This window comes from Pleurodeles waltl, chromosome 2_1 (genome assembly GCF_031143425.1).
Source record: "Pleurodeles waltl isolate 20211129_DDA chromosome 2_1, aPleWal1.hap1.20221129, whole genome shotgun sequence".
NCBI lineage: Eukaryota > Metazoa > Chordata > Amphibia > Caudata > Salamandridae > Pleurodeles > Pleurodeles waltl.
In genome coordinates, this window is record NC_090438.1 from 898,967,662 (window position 1) to 898,982,829 (window position 15,168).

Here is a 15,168-nt window from a genome sequence, read left to right on the forward strand (position 1 = left end):
AAGCACTGCAACTGGGGGTTTGAGGATGATTCTAATAATTCCAAATGTGTGATTAGGACAAATGGTGCTCAGTGGGCCGCACTGCACAACATTTTCACCATTATTTGCATCAACCACAAAAAGGCATTTTCTACAGAGTTCATTTGGTGAAAATGTTGTCTTTGTACGGTTCTGTCATTTGGATATATGTAATCTGGATCCTTTCTGAGCAACCACAATGTCAATATGCAGAGCTCAGAAGAGCAGGTACTTGGCAGGTCTGGGGAAGGAAACAGAACAGCTCTGAAGGTGAGCAACGAGAGATGAGAGAAGTAAGGGGAGTGAGGAGAAATGAAGCAAAAGAAGAGCGATAAAATAAAAATGGAGGAAGGGAGAGAGGGGAGCAAATCAGGTGAAGAGGGACAGAGATGGTAGGTGAGTTGTGGGGGAATGAGAATTAGGGAGAGAGGTGGAAGAAAACAGGGATGTAGAAGAGAGGACAATGGGGCTTGGGGTGCACCCCATGAAGGAGGTCTGCCCCTGTGTTTTTTGGGTGGGTGGTATAGCCCGCGGAGGCGGGGACAGCTTAGGAGGGTCTGATTGGTTTGGGTTTCCGGTGGTAGATTTAGGAGACATTTTGGGCTATCTGCCACTATTTTGTGGTCGGGCTACACAGTGGCTAGTACCCAAAACAGTAGGTACTGGTTTTTCTGTCCTGCCCACCCACCCCTGAGTGGTAGAGGAGGAGTGGTGCAGGTGGTGTAGGGTCCATTGTTGAAAGACGTGCATGGGGAAGAAAATTTACAGGGTGTTGTCGCTGATGAGCAAGTGTTGTTTAGTGATCTGCAAACAGGTTTTCAGGGTTCAATCGGTTTTATTGTGTTGTGGGGGTGAAGCATTTTGAAACGGAGGGAGAGTAATTTTATAAACGCAGAAGACAGGAAGTTAAATGTTACAGTTTGAGGAGTTAATGGTAGTTCAAGGTAAGCTACGATATCGTTTTAGGTATCAGAGTTGGGGGAAGGTCAGGGAGACATTTAGGGGTGTAGGGAGGGTGAATTGTAGGATGTTTGTTGTATGGTGAGGTCAAATGTTTTGTAAGGTGGTTTACATATGAATGGTTATGTCTTGTTATGTGCACCCGCCTCATTAAAGGGGTCTTTTCCACTCTACAAGTTGTCAGTGGTCTCTGCTGTATCTCGCATCCAAAGAGCAAAGAATGGGTAGAAAGATACAATCGGAGCCTGGACAAGCTAAAGAGTGAGTGGGTGAGTGCTACAGGAGAGAAGAAAGAAGACCCTAGTATAAAAGGGAAAGAGGGCAGAGCTTAGGTAGATGGGTTAATGAAAGTGAGCAGGGGTAGAATGGAATGAGGAGAAATGGCAAATCAAAATTAGAGGGAGAGAGATAGTAGAACAAGGGTGACAAATAAAAGAGAAAGAATGGGTATAGTTGAGTAACAACAAATTTTAAAGCAAAGCGGGGGTAGGGAGAAGCAGAGGGTTAGAGGAGAGAGACGGAAGCAGAGTGGTGAAAGTGGACATGTCTGGATGGATGTGTGCCTGGTCAGTTGTTAATGTGGGTAGCAGCTTTCTTAGGAAAAAAATGGCATCAGGATGTTTTTTTTTTTTAAATAGTAGACTACTGATTCTATTAAAATATTGATTCTATTAAAATATTTTGTGCAAGTCACCCTTTTAGTCTAAAGCGCAAAAGTTTCAAAGGACCACGCTAAATGACAATACCTGAAACTTGTTATGTAAGTGATGGATACTGGATGGGAAGAGAAAGCATTTAAGTTCAAACAAAACATGTGATCTTATGACAAAGAATAAATGTCCTTTTTTTAAAAAAACAAATCACTATACACCTCAATGGGCATAGCTGCCAAGTGTTCCAGGTCATGTGCATCCATTGAACATCACTCTCTGGGGTCCCTCTTGCCAACACCCAGTGCATACTAATGCATGTGGGGCAGCAGGTGCAGTGGCACTGGGGCCCAGTGGTCTGATGAGGCTTCAGCCCATCACTGTAACTGTTTTTTTTACTTCCAAACTAGTGGATCGGTGACCGTTTCACATGCTTGCAACAGGGACCATGATACCGCTGCTATGTCACTTTTAGCGCACAACACCCAAAGTGCTCTGAGATACGGTGTTCCAATTAAGGCCCAGATTTACTAAGCAATTATGCAACTCAGCGCAGCAAATTCGGTGACTGCACTGCACTATGTGAAAGGGAGAGAGCAGAACAGCACTATATCTATTGAGAAGTGGCACTGTTCTGCTTGCTTCATGTGCTGTAGTGCAAGGGTGTCTACATTGTGGCCAGCATAGTTTTGGTACATGTAGGGGTCCCTTCCTATACAGAATCATGTTTTAAGGCATTTCCCTCTTTGTAGAATGCAGTATACATTCACAGAGGGAAAAACAAAGCAAAATTAAAACACTGCCTCAAAGTGGCACAGGATTTTGGCGCAAACCTGTCTATAATTCTTCGTAGATAGGGCTTGGCAGCAAAACTCACGGCTGGGTGTATGCGAGCACCAATGCACCACCCATGGAACGCCTCCTTGATGCAAAGTAATATAAAATAGAGCATTGTGCAGCATTGTGTTTGTTTTGGTTACATTATGGCACATTGTGCTGGACTGTAGTTACCAATACTATACTTGGGCTTGCGTTAATAAATATGGGCCCTGTGGTGGTGTGGTCTTAGGCTTACTAGTATCCACTGGCTCAGACCTACAACTGAATAAGTGCAGCAACAATATCACCTGCCCTTGTTAGTCAGGCAGACTCTCCCACTTGTCACGTTGGGAATCGGTACTAAACTCAAAACTTACTTGGAGAGATTGTACCCTTCTGCGTCTATTGAATCGATAGCTGACAGGTAGCACAGGACCTAGTTTTTGAACGCCCTACCGAAAAATACTTCACATTTTAAAGCATTTCTATAATGCGGTAACCTGCAGCTACAGGTATTTCTTGTAAAACATTCCTCGTTCATGATCACCCTGTCTCGCGAGAGGTTCCCTTTTAATATATGGACTGCCGAATCACTGGCTGAAAACATGAAGCGCCATGACAAGGTGATGTTTACAAGGTACTGAAGATTTCTCTGAAACACGGAAGAGAGAAAGGCTAAACCACAGCTCTCTCCCGGACAATGGCTTCGGATAGGTACCTAGAGGTTGAGTGGGAGGACAGATCACATGGAATCTGCAGTTAGAACATGCCCTCGAGAGAACACGTGTCACCTCATGCAACATAAACCTTTCTTGCAAGTAATATAGAAGAAACAAGATACTGTACACCATATCTCTGTCGATCTATGGACAAGGAATGCAGCGGATGCCCTTGGACTGAATGACTACATATTTTACATACCAGTTCACTAATATCAGTCAAGCATCAATTCAATAAAAGTGTCAGCAGTCACGTCAGATGGTAAATAAATATGCATAAGAGAATATGTTCAGGGCCAGACGAGGAGCCAAAAGCAACCCTTTTGGAGAAGTGTGGCTCAATGGTTAGAGCGGCAGACCCTGAAGCAGAGCTCTGGCTCAAGACCAGGGTTCAAGTCCCGCTTCGGCAGGTCTTGGGCTCAATTCCCCTTGACCAGATAATTCTCGCCTCAGTGCCTAATCTAATTCATGGGTCCCACTCTGCAACTCTGGGCAATAGCTTGCTTAATCTCCACAATGGCCCCAACAGCGCTTGGATGCCTGGCTTCACCCTGGGGGTGCTCAGGAGTGGGCGCCTCACAGGGAAAAGCCAGGAGGGGTTCCATAGCGGTATGAGTACAGCGCCTTGAGACCCTAACGGGTGAGTAGTGCGCTATACAAGTGCTAATTTACATTTTTTACCCTGGTAAATTTGGTCAGATCAGTCACATAATGCGTGTAGTGAGTTAGCCTGAACATTGCTAGGGTGTTTTTGAGGGTTCTCCCACCAAGAAAACGTTGAAAAAAACGTAAATATGGTGCATTTTACAACAATGTTTTTCATTATAGAGCCTTCGCCAACCATCAAATGGATGGATGGAAATTGGAGATGCGGCAGCCTATCTCAATGAATGAATAGTTGGATGTGAGGGGTGAGTGGATGAATTAATTCAAGAATGCATGACAGTGACTAAAGACTTAGCTATGTGGAGCAAATGGCCTCAATGAATTAACCAAGGATGAGTGATCTGGCTTTCATTTTAGCTTCTGCATTAAAACATCACCCTTCCCAAACACCACCAATACCAGTCCTTTCGAAGTATCCATAGCCCTGAGGAATTTAACACTACACTGATTTAGTTCCTTAAACTATTAAATACAAAGCATTAAGCTTTATTCTAAAATGAAAGAGAAAAAGAGATGACCATTTAGTGGCCGAATTGCACAGTGTGAAATCAGAAAACCATGCCTAAAACCTGTCACCCATTTAGCTACTTTGTATGATTCTAGGCAATCACTTTTTTCACAGTACCTCCTTTTCCTTCATCAACGCATGAGAGCTCCTTGAAATACATCATTTTGGTGGGTGCACTGCATCAGCAAGAAGAAGAGAGCATTATGTTACTCCATCTGCAGGAACATCCTAGACAAAGGTTAAAGTGCAAAATACATCTAGCTTTCCTCTTGTTTCACAAATAGCTTTGTTTGGGTAGTGGTGGGGTTATAAATGTTTCCAAGTTCATGATTAGAATCTATCACTTTTAACAATTGCCACTAATTGCACTACTAGAGAGAAATGCTATACGAGGGTAACATTATAAAGAAATACATTATTTTTTATTTTTTTAAGAGTCTTTATCATATACCTTCTGAACTCTTCGAGACAACGAACAGCAGACCTCTCACCCCGCCCTCCCCATCCCCAAATGTCCCTAAGGTCAGCGCTGCTTATAGTGACCCAATCTCTTATTTTAATTACATGTCTCTTTCAGAGTTTTTCAACTTGGAAATGTGCAATAATATGCAGAATAAGTTTGTAAGACACCATATTCAATATTTCGAATTGTATGGCCATTCTCTCGTGATAATTTCCAGCAGGTGTTACCTGCCAAAATATGTCATGAGAAAACAGTGGGATGTAGTAATTATGGCACAATTACTAATTTAAAAGCTTTGTGATTACAATAGATATGGAGTTATTGCTATGTAGCTCTCACTGTGGTGTAATAGATAACATGTTCCTAGCATAACTGAATAGAAAATATGTCCCCCAGCTTTGAAATTACCTTACAAATATAGCAGCAAGAATAAATTCTGATAAGAATTACCTAAATACTGATCCTTATTAATTTATGGGATTTCAAATAAAAACATAAAATATACTTTGGAAAACACCCATATGTTTATTTTCTTAAATGTGATTACCTTGGTCATATAGAAAATGCTCCAGAGTGCAAAGGGCATGTGCACCTGTATTTGCACCTGGTCCACTTTAGTATTACAGACACTTGCATTTCTCCTTTTGCAATGCAGATTGTGCCAGTGCTAAAAGTGCCATGGAAGGAGCAATTTTGTCATTTGCATGGGATCATTGCCCTCATGCAAATGAGGGAATCATTTGCCCTTGTAGCCATGCCTACAACAAAAGGAAATTACAAGAGCAACCCAGAATGTCCACGGGAACCTGAGTACAATTATAACAAAGCACATATTCACGTAAAACTCACTTGAAGACAGTTACTGTATCGTAGCAGAGAAATATCTTGCTATTTGACTTAATCAGCATATTTTGACATAAAAACAGTACATTGTCTGTCCTAACCATCGTGGCTTGGTCCACTATCCACCAGTACCAAAGGATAGTACTCTGCGCAGAGTTTGGCCAAAATCTTCGCAAGCCCCGGAGCCCATAGCTACTTTGCAGCCCAGTTATGGGTCACATGGCGCAAGCACAGACAATCTGCGCTTGTGCTATGTGGCTCATAACTGTGCTGCATGTTATTCTGCTCGGTCAGCGAGGAGCTGCTGTTGAGGAGGGCTGCACCGAGCCAGCTCCTGATCCAGGCTTCCCTCCTTTCACTGTCCTCAGCAGCCCAGGGCTGAGGGAGTCAGAGAACCAGGCTGCTGGCAATAGGGACCCTGGACCCAGTCATCATATGAGGCAGGTAAGACCTGCCTTGTTTCGCTCTCTCTTCTGTGTGCACACAGGGGCTGACATTGGGCACGGCCAGTATTTGCATATGAGGGGGGTGTGGTTATAAAAAGGAAACGTACAGTCAGAGCTCCACTTGAAAAAAGCCTGTCTCCCTAGCGTCCCTTGGTCAGGAAGTGGTATTATGGGGCACGGTGCTGGGGTCATCAGGGAGAGCTGGAGACTGAGGGAGCATCAGCTGCACTGAGTGTAGTCCAGCAGGTCCCGCCAGATTTGTGTGGCCTGAGAGAGTGCCTTAGAGCCCAGTGGCAAGCAAGGCTAGGCACATTGTGAAAATACCAGGCTGCTGGTGGTAGCTGGTTTGCTGCTGACCAGTGTTGGTTGGGTCCTAAAGAAAGGGCAGGCTGACTTCTTCAGAGTAGGACTCCGTGAGCTCTGCTGGGCCTACACTGATCCATGCACTTCAAGGTACAGCAGCACCTGCATGCTTGCTCATTTTCAACACAGCTGCTGACATGGGACTGATTTTACTGAATTACAACATGAATGCTCATCACCAGATGTTAAGTCAATTCCCTTCATTGTTTCATGCTTTGGGAAAGTTCAAGATTTTGAAAGTAAAACTGCATTTTAATGAGAACGTCCTGTTGCTCAGAAAGATAAACAAGTTTCTTTTCATTTACAAGAAGCTGTTCAAAAACAACTTGAATTATTGCTTAAGCATAACAATATTGAACATTTCACAGGTTTAAAATCATAGGTTTCTCCCATAGTAGTAGTACTTACATAGGACCATGGACAAGCTGTGCACACATGCGTAGACATGCCCCAAGCGAACATATCAATTGAACGAGAGTGACATACAGGGCCGCACATTGCAGATATGATTATGCAACTAAATGGGGCCAAGATAATTTCTCGACTTGATTTTGATAAAGGCTATCCTCAGTTAGAACTAGAAGAAAACTGCTGATACCTTACAACTTTTGCTACACATGTTGGTTTGTTTAGATGCATGAAACTTTGGGGCAGATTTAAGAAAAGTGGCGCTGCACTTTGTGCAGCGCCACTTTTCTTGTGCCCCTTAGGGCCCCAATCACCACCATGTGGGCGCCGTATTTAAAATATGTCACATCATAGTGCAGGGTAGGGGGCAATAGCGTCAAAATGTTTGACGCTATTGATGTACTGTTCAAGGTTAGTGCCAAAAGTTTGGTGCTAACACTGAACAGTACATAGGGACCCATTGTAATTTTAACGCCTGCTTTGAGCATGTGTTAAAAATAGTCACAAAAAATGACACAGTGGAATCTCTTAGATGCCACTGTGACATTTTTGCAGTCCCCCTAAAGGGCGAACACCTCCTTTGTATACATTATGAATGGCGCATGCATAATTTGTCACTAAGGTTTGCAAAGTTGGGCAATGCATGCATTGCACCACTTTGTAAATATGGTGCTGCGATTTTTGAAGCCTAACACCACATTAGCATAAAAAAATTACGCTAAAGTGGAGCTAGTGCTTCTTAAATCTTGGCCTTCATTTTGGAGTGTCATCTGCTGCAGACCTTTATCAGGATGTCAGACGACATATCATTCAACCTGTTGAAAATGCATATAACAGAAACAAGGATATATTGAGTTTTGGAGCTACATAGAAGGAGCACAGAAAAGCCCTCACACAAATATATATCAATTACTGAGTGATGCAGGCTTGATTTTAAATGCTGACAAGTGTGAGTTCAAAAAAAAAAAATTGACATTTTTTGGCCATATATTTTCTGATGGGGCATGATGCCTAACCATGCAAAAGTACAAGCTTGAACAAATGCTGAACCCCCACAAGATGTTTCAATGATAAGTTATTTTGTTGAAATGCCCAGCTACTGTTCACGATGCATAAAGGACTTTGCCACTTTCAGAGCTCAACTATGAGAGTTAACTAAGAAAAAGGTTTGTTGTAAATGGTCAGGACAGTGGGAAAAGAGTTTCAATAAACTCAAACATGCAATAGAAAATGCTACAGAAATGATACATTTCAATCCCAAGATCAACACCAAGATTATAGTTGTTGCTAGTCCCTTTTGGGTACGAGCTATACTTGCACAGCATAGTGGCCGCCCAAATGCAAGATGACATATTGTGGCCTATGCTAGTAGAAGCTTATCTCAAACAGAACGTGTTTACTTGCAGGTTGAAAATTAAAGTGTGGATGTAGTATGGACTTGTGTGAATATTTCCATGTATTCTTGTACAGGAAGCCTTTTACTTTGATGACTGATCATCAAGCCTTGTTGACTATCTTCGCCAATCAACAGGCCAAGATGCCTACTTGAATTGAATGATGGGGACTACGATTGCAGGAGTATGATTATACAACTGTGCATCGACCAGGAAAGGATAAAAATCCTGCTGACTGCCCATTTAAGGTCATGGCACTACATCCTAAATGACTGAGGTCTACATCAGTTTCATTGTCAAGTCAAGTACCCCCCCACTGTATAGTTAGCCAAGATTGTCACTGCTACAAGTCATAATAGTGACATACTAAAATTAAACGTATAGGCCCTCATTATGACATTGGCGGTAAGTATCGCTTACCGCCATGCTGACTGCTGCCAACATACCGCAGCCGCAGCGGATTACCGCCACCCATATTATGACCCACACATAGCTATCTGTCACTATACGGCCACAAACACCAGTTTGCCAGCCCAGAGGTCAGTGATAAACTGGCGGTAGCAAAACCCACACTGTTACGCCAACAGAACTACGCCCACAGCATTATGACCCACGAATCACTGTGGCAGACATTCAATGGCACTAAACTATTGGCTGTACATACGGCCGAGCTCAAAATACACACACTAACAAAACAACACCACATTGGACAATTTGAATAACACACACCTGACACACATACACACATCACACCCACACCACTATAAAACACACACCCACATTACCGCCAACCCTTTATGACTAAAACCAATTGCCACATGAGAGATAGCAAGACCACAGACAAGACCACAGCCACACAACACCATCCACGCACCTTACATCACACAATGCAACACAGCACACCACACACTGTCACCCACACCACTCACACTACACCCATGGCACCACAACGACACCGCAGGTTCTCAGAGGAGGCGCTAAGGGTGATGGTGGAGGAAATCATCTGGGTAGAGCCACAGCTATTTGGATCACAGGTGCAGCAGACATCCATTGCTAGGAAGATGGAGCTATGGCGGAGAATTGTGGACAGGAACAATGACGTAGGACAACACCCCAGAACAAGGGATGACATCAGGAAGAGGTGGAACAACCTAGGGGTGAAGGTGTGATCCACAGCAGCAAGACACCAAATAGCTGCACAGAGGACTGGCGGTGGACCCCCACCTCCTCCCCCACAGCTAAAAACATGGGAGGAGCAAGTCTTGGCAATCATGCACCCTGAGGGCCTGGCAGGAGTAGGAGGAGGACTGGACTCTGGTAAGTGAAATCTCTATTACTATCACCTCCCCCTACCTGCATGCCATCACAAACCCCCATCCTTACCCTCACTCCCATCACTCCATCTCCTCACACACACCCCGCCATCACAACCCACCCCTCCCAACACCAAGCCCTGCATGTAACACCAATGCACGGACCCCCATCACAGACCTGCATGGACACCCATCACTAAAGCATGCACACTAGAGAGAATCACCTAGCCCACAAAATAACTACTCACACAAGGCAAAGCTGACAGGGCAATAACAACCATAGAGGGCAACACACCCATGCACAAGATGACACACACAGAAACAATAACACTGCATTTACATCCCCACAGGTCCCCCACACAACGTCACCGAAGAGGAGGTGCCCGCAACATCCAGTCCACCCCCAGAAGAGGCCCACAGTGATGACAGCAGCTCTGGATCTGGATGACCAACCTGGCCCATTAGGGATCTCCGAACAGTCGGTAACCCAGGCACAGTCCAATACCACCACAGAGCCTTCCCCCTCAGGAAACACCAGCACAGTACCCACCCAGCGGGCCCATACCTCTGTCCCCAAGACACGCCAATCAGCAGTGTGTCCACCACTACAAGGACCCCAGTGTACACCACAAACACAGGATGATCAGGGGCCTGGGGTCAGTGGCACTGGGCACATGGTTCAGGGGACAGAGGCACAGAGACACAGAGGCACAGAGGCACAGGACAACAGGGAAGCTGGGAGGACTGCCGTGTGACAGGGGGAGGACATGCCCAGGGAACCGACTCTCCAGGAGGCACTCACCAACATCCTGGGAGCATACCACCATTCCTAGGCACAATATGCCAGATACTGGACAATTTGCAGGAGACCCAGAGGCTGCAGGAGGGACAGTACCTGGGGATCTGAGAGGACTTGAAGGACATCAACAACACCCTGGTCACCATTGCAGGGGTGCTGGCAGACATGGCCAACTCTATGAGGGAGACTGTGGCACACCAGCGGGCCCTTGACACTAGCCAAACTGATGAACAGCCTTCCACCTCCTCTGTGCTAATGGACAGGAGGACCTGCCAAAGGAACAACAGGCCACCAACACCCCATCCCCTGCAGAAGGAGAACCACCTCGCAAACGGTCCCTGGGATCCAGGAAGAAGCCAGAGACTATTGCCAAGACCACCGCCAGGAAATAAGACTCTCCTGATTGTCACCCTTGTGTCCCACTCTGTCACCCTGTCCACCTTGAACTGCAATTGCTCCACTTCCTAGGCCCCCTTGGACAATGCACCTGTGATACAAATAGACTGGACTCTGTCCTGGACATTGCTTCACCATTACCCCAGCCCATTGCACATCCCCCTCTACTTATTAGCACTTAAGTAAACACCATTTGAATAAATACAAATATGGAGTCAAATGATTGAACTATGTATTTGTTTTGCAATACAACTGTACAGTAACGTATACATAGGAATGACCTGTAGTTGGCTGCAGCCAGCACATCAGGAGTGATAGTGGGGCACAAATATCTGAAAATCGAGATGCCAAAGGGTACAGTAAGTGGCCATAGAAGTCGTAAAATTAGCCTGCCAGTGACAATGTCAAACACAAAACTGTCAATGTGAAGTGAAATTACGGTGTCTTACCTGTGTGACATTGGAAGTATTGTAGTATTATTGCACTTCTGTTGTCCTCGTCCTCATCTTCTGCCTCCTCATCTTCACTGTCCACAGGGTCCACTGCTGCCACACGCCCATCTCCAGCCTCCTCCTCCTACAGAAAAGGCACCTGGCGACGTAAGGCAAGGTTGTGCAACATACAGCATGGCACGAGATCTGGCACACCTTCTTTTGTGAGTAGTACAGGGATCCACCTGTTAGATGGAGGCAACGAAACCTGGCCTTCAGGAGGCCAAATGTCCTTTCTATTATTCTTCTTGTTTGCCCATGTGCCTCATTGTAACGTTCCTCTGCCCTTGTCCTGCGATTCCTCACAGGGGTCAGTAGCCATGAGAGGTTGGGGTAACGAGAGTCACCTGCAAATATCGAGGGACAACTGTTAGACACACACTAACCCTTAGGGCCCACACCATACCCATACACCAACACCTACTGGGTGGGAACCAGGGCTCACCTATTAGCCACACCCGGTGCCTCTGGAGTTGAGCCATCACATATAGGATGCTGCTATTCCTCAGGATAAAGGAATCATGCAAAGACCCAGGATACTTTGCTTTGACCTTGGAGATGTACTGGTGCTCCAGGCACACTATCTGCACATTCATGAAGTGAAAGCTCTTTTAATTTCTGAACACCTGTTCATTTCTCCGGGGGGGACAAATGCAATATGTGTACCATCTATTACCCCAATAATGTTGGGGATATGTCCCATTGCATAGAAATCAGCTTTCACTGTGGCCAAATCCTCCATCTGGGGGAAAACAATGTAGCTACACATGTGTTTAATCAAGGCAGACAACACTCTGGTCAGCACTATTGAGAACATTGGCTGAGACATTCTTTCTGCCAAGCCCTCTGTCACTTGGAAGGAGCCAATTGCCAGGAAATGGAGCACTGATAGGACTTGCACAAGGGGTGGACTGATGGATAGCAGATATCAGGTCAGGTTCCAATTGGGCACACAGCTCTGTGATAGTGGCCCTGTCCAGTCTATAGGTGAGGATAATGTGCCGGTCCTCCATTGTTGCCAAGCCCACCAGGGGCCTGTACACAGGGGGATGTCTCCATCTCCTATTCATCCACAACGGTTGCAATCTAGGGGGCAAACGGTGAGCAGCTGGTCAGTATTCCATATTTCCAAACACTACACTGCATTGCAAGTTTTGACTGTAACAGTATATTGTTGGATAGGCCCAAATGGTACCTATGTGTACTGTGACGCAGTTAGGTGCCATGGCCTGTGACCCCCCCAGCCCAAAATGGCATCTGCCTGTCCTCTATGGAGGGACATGTGGAAATGAGGTAATTCCGCTGACGTTGTGCGCCATTGTGGAGGCGGTCGAGAACCGCTGTGCAACTCCTCATTGGATACCATTGGGCCCTATGAGTTACAGTGGCCAATGGTGATGTACACCGGCGGTGCTGGTACGCACCGCCACGGACGTGACTGCCATTTTCTATTCGTTTACTCACTTGCTACCTGACCTTCAACAGGAGAGGATCTACACTGCAAGTGCTGCTGTGACCTATGTCTGGAACCGACCATGGCTTGTGTCACTGGGGAAAGGGCCCCTGCCTTCACCGCTGCGGAGTTGGAGAGACTGGTGGATGGGGTCATACCCCAGTACCGAATGCTGTATGGGCATCCAGACCAACAGGTAAGTACACTGTGAGCACGATGCATGGGGCATGAATGCATGGAGTGCTGTGTGTGAGGGCCTCGTGTAGGGGTGGTTGGTGGAAGGGCCCTGGGCAACGTGCTGCATGTATGGTGGGCAATGTCTGTGCATAAGGGATGTGAGGGCTATGGTGGGCCATGAGTGTAACAGGCAGGACGGTCTGACTACTAGCTTTTCCTATGTGTATTTCTCTGCAGGTCAGCGCCCATCAAAAAAAGGGTATATGGCATGCCATTGCCAAGGACGTGCAGACCCTGGGGTTCTACAGCAGGCGGAGCACCCACTGTCGCAAACGGTGGGAGGACCTGAGACGCTGGGCACGGAAGACGGCGGAGGCCCAGCTGGTTAGTCCTCCGAAAGATGAAGGGGTGCCTGTCGAACCCTGACCCCCCTGATGGCCTGCACACTGGCGGTGGCCCATCTGGAGCTGGATGGGTGCTTGGGGGCATCACAGCAGCCACAAGTGAGTACAGTGCTACAATATACTGCTTGCGTGTGGTGGGGTGGCATCCGGATAGGGGATGTGGGCCTGTGGCTGCCCCTAGGCCAGGCCGGACATTGCAGGGTAGGGCCCATGTTGGGCAGGGTCTGATGTAAATCTCCTCCAACCAAGCTAGTAGGCATCCACTACCGGGCAGGTGTCTGTGGGTCTAAGGTATATTGCAATTGACGTTAGGTATCCCTGTCCATGGGCTGGTGACTAGCATTGTGACTGTTAGTGCATTGCCTAGTGCGTAGGGCTGTTCCCTGTGTGTGTCTTTTAGTCTAACGGTGGTGTTGTTGCTGCCATTGACCAAGGGTATCCTTTGTCTCTCCCCCCCTTTTTGTTTTGTCTCCCTGTCCTTATGTGCATTAGCAACATCTGCCGGAGGAGCAGAGGCACCGGCAATGGGGAGACCTGCATCCCACAGGGCCCAGAATGCACCGACGGTGAGCGCACCACTAGGGGGAGGGTGAGGGGAGCACAACGGCGGAGACTGGAGGGGACAGTTCTGACATTGATACCTCATCTGATGGAAGCTCCCTGGTGGTGGCGGACACCTCTGTGCCCATCCCAACTGCAGGTACAGCCACCACCCCTTACCAGTACCACCCTCCAAGCAGCCCCTCAGTGTGTTTCCCATGCCCGCTCAGCCAGGAGGGTGGGCATCTCCTTCGCCCCAGGAATCTCAGGCCCTGCCCTAGTTAGCCCTGCTGCTCTGTGTGAGGAGGCTGTTGACCTCCTGCGATCCATCTCTGTTGGGCAGTCAACCATTGTGAATGCCATCCAGGGGCTGGCAGCCCATTTACAAAAAACAAATGCATTCCTTGAGGGCATTCACTCTGGCATGGCGGCCCAACAGACATCAATCCAGGCTCTGGCCTCCTCCCTGATGGCAGCCATTGTCCCTGTTTCTAGCGTTCCCCCCTCCAACCTCCTCTGCCCAATCCCATTCCCTTCACACAAGCACCACACATCATCTCACAGGCACTCACACAAACACCATCCAGATGCAGACATACCAACATCCACTGTCTCCACTGTGACCCCCTCCTCCTCCTCGTCCACCTCCCTACCAGTGGCGTCTACACTTACACCTGCATGCACCACATCCTCATCCACCACCCTCACTGGCAGTCACCACCACCAAATCCATGCACATGTCCCATTGTGTTTGTGCCCCCTCCACCCAAAATACACAAACGCAAGCACTCAGACACCCAACAGCCACCCACCTCACACCAGCATCCAGCCCATGCACCTGCACCCAAACACAGCAGATAGACACCTCCTACAACCACTTCCTCTTCTTCCACTCCCAAACCTTCACCCTCTTCCCGCCCCAAAGTCCCTAAGAAGCTTTTCCTCTCCACCCTTGACCTCTTCCCTACCCCTCCCATCCTTCTTGTCGGGCCAGGGTGGTCAGAGCCCAGACAAGCACCTCAGCCACAGTAGTGTCAACAGCTACTGCAGGTGGGAGAGGATTCTGGGGACCAGGCAGCAATACTGACAGGGTGCCTGCACCAGGTGCATCAAGGAGGGGCAAGGAGGCACCACCAGCTGCTACAGGGAAGGGCAAGAATGCACCACCAGCTGCAGGAGAGAAGGGCAAGGAGGCACCACCAGCAGCGTCTAGGAAGGGCAAAGAGGCACCACCAGCTGCAGGAGGGAAGGGCAAGGGGCAATCCCCGGCTGCTGACAGGAAGGGCAAGGGGCCTGCACCAGCAGGCAGGAAGGACAGGAGGCCTGGTGCTGGGACTC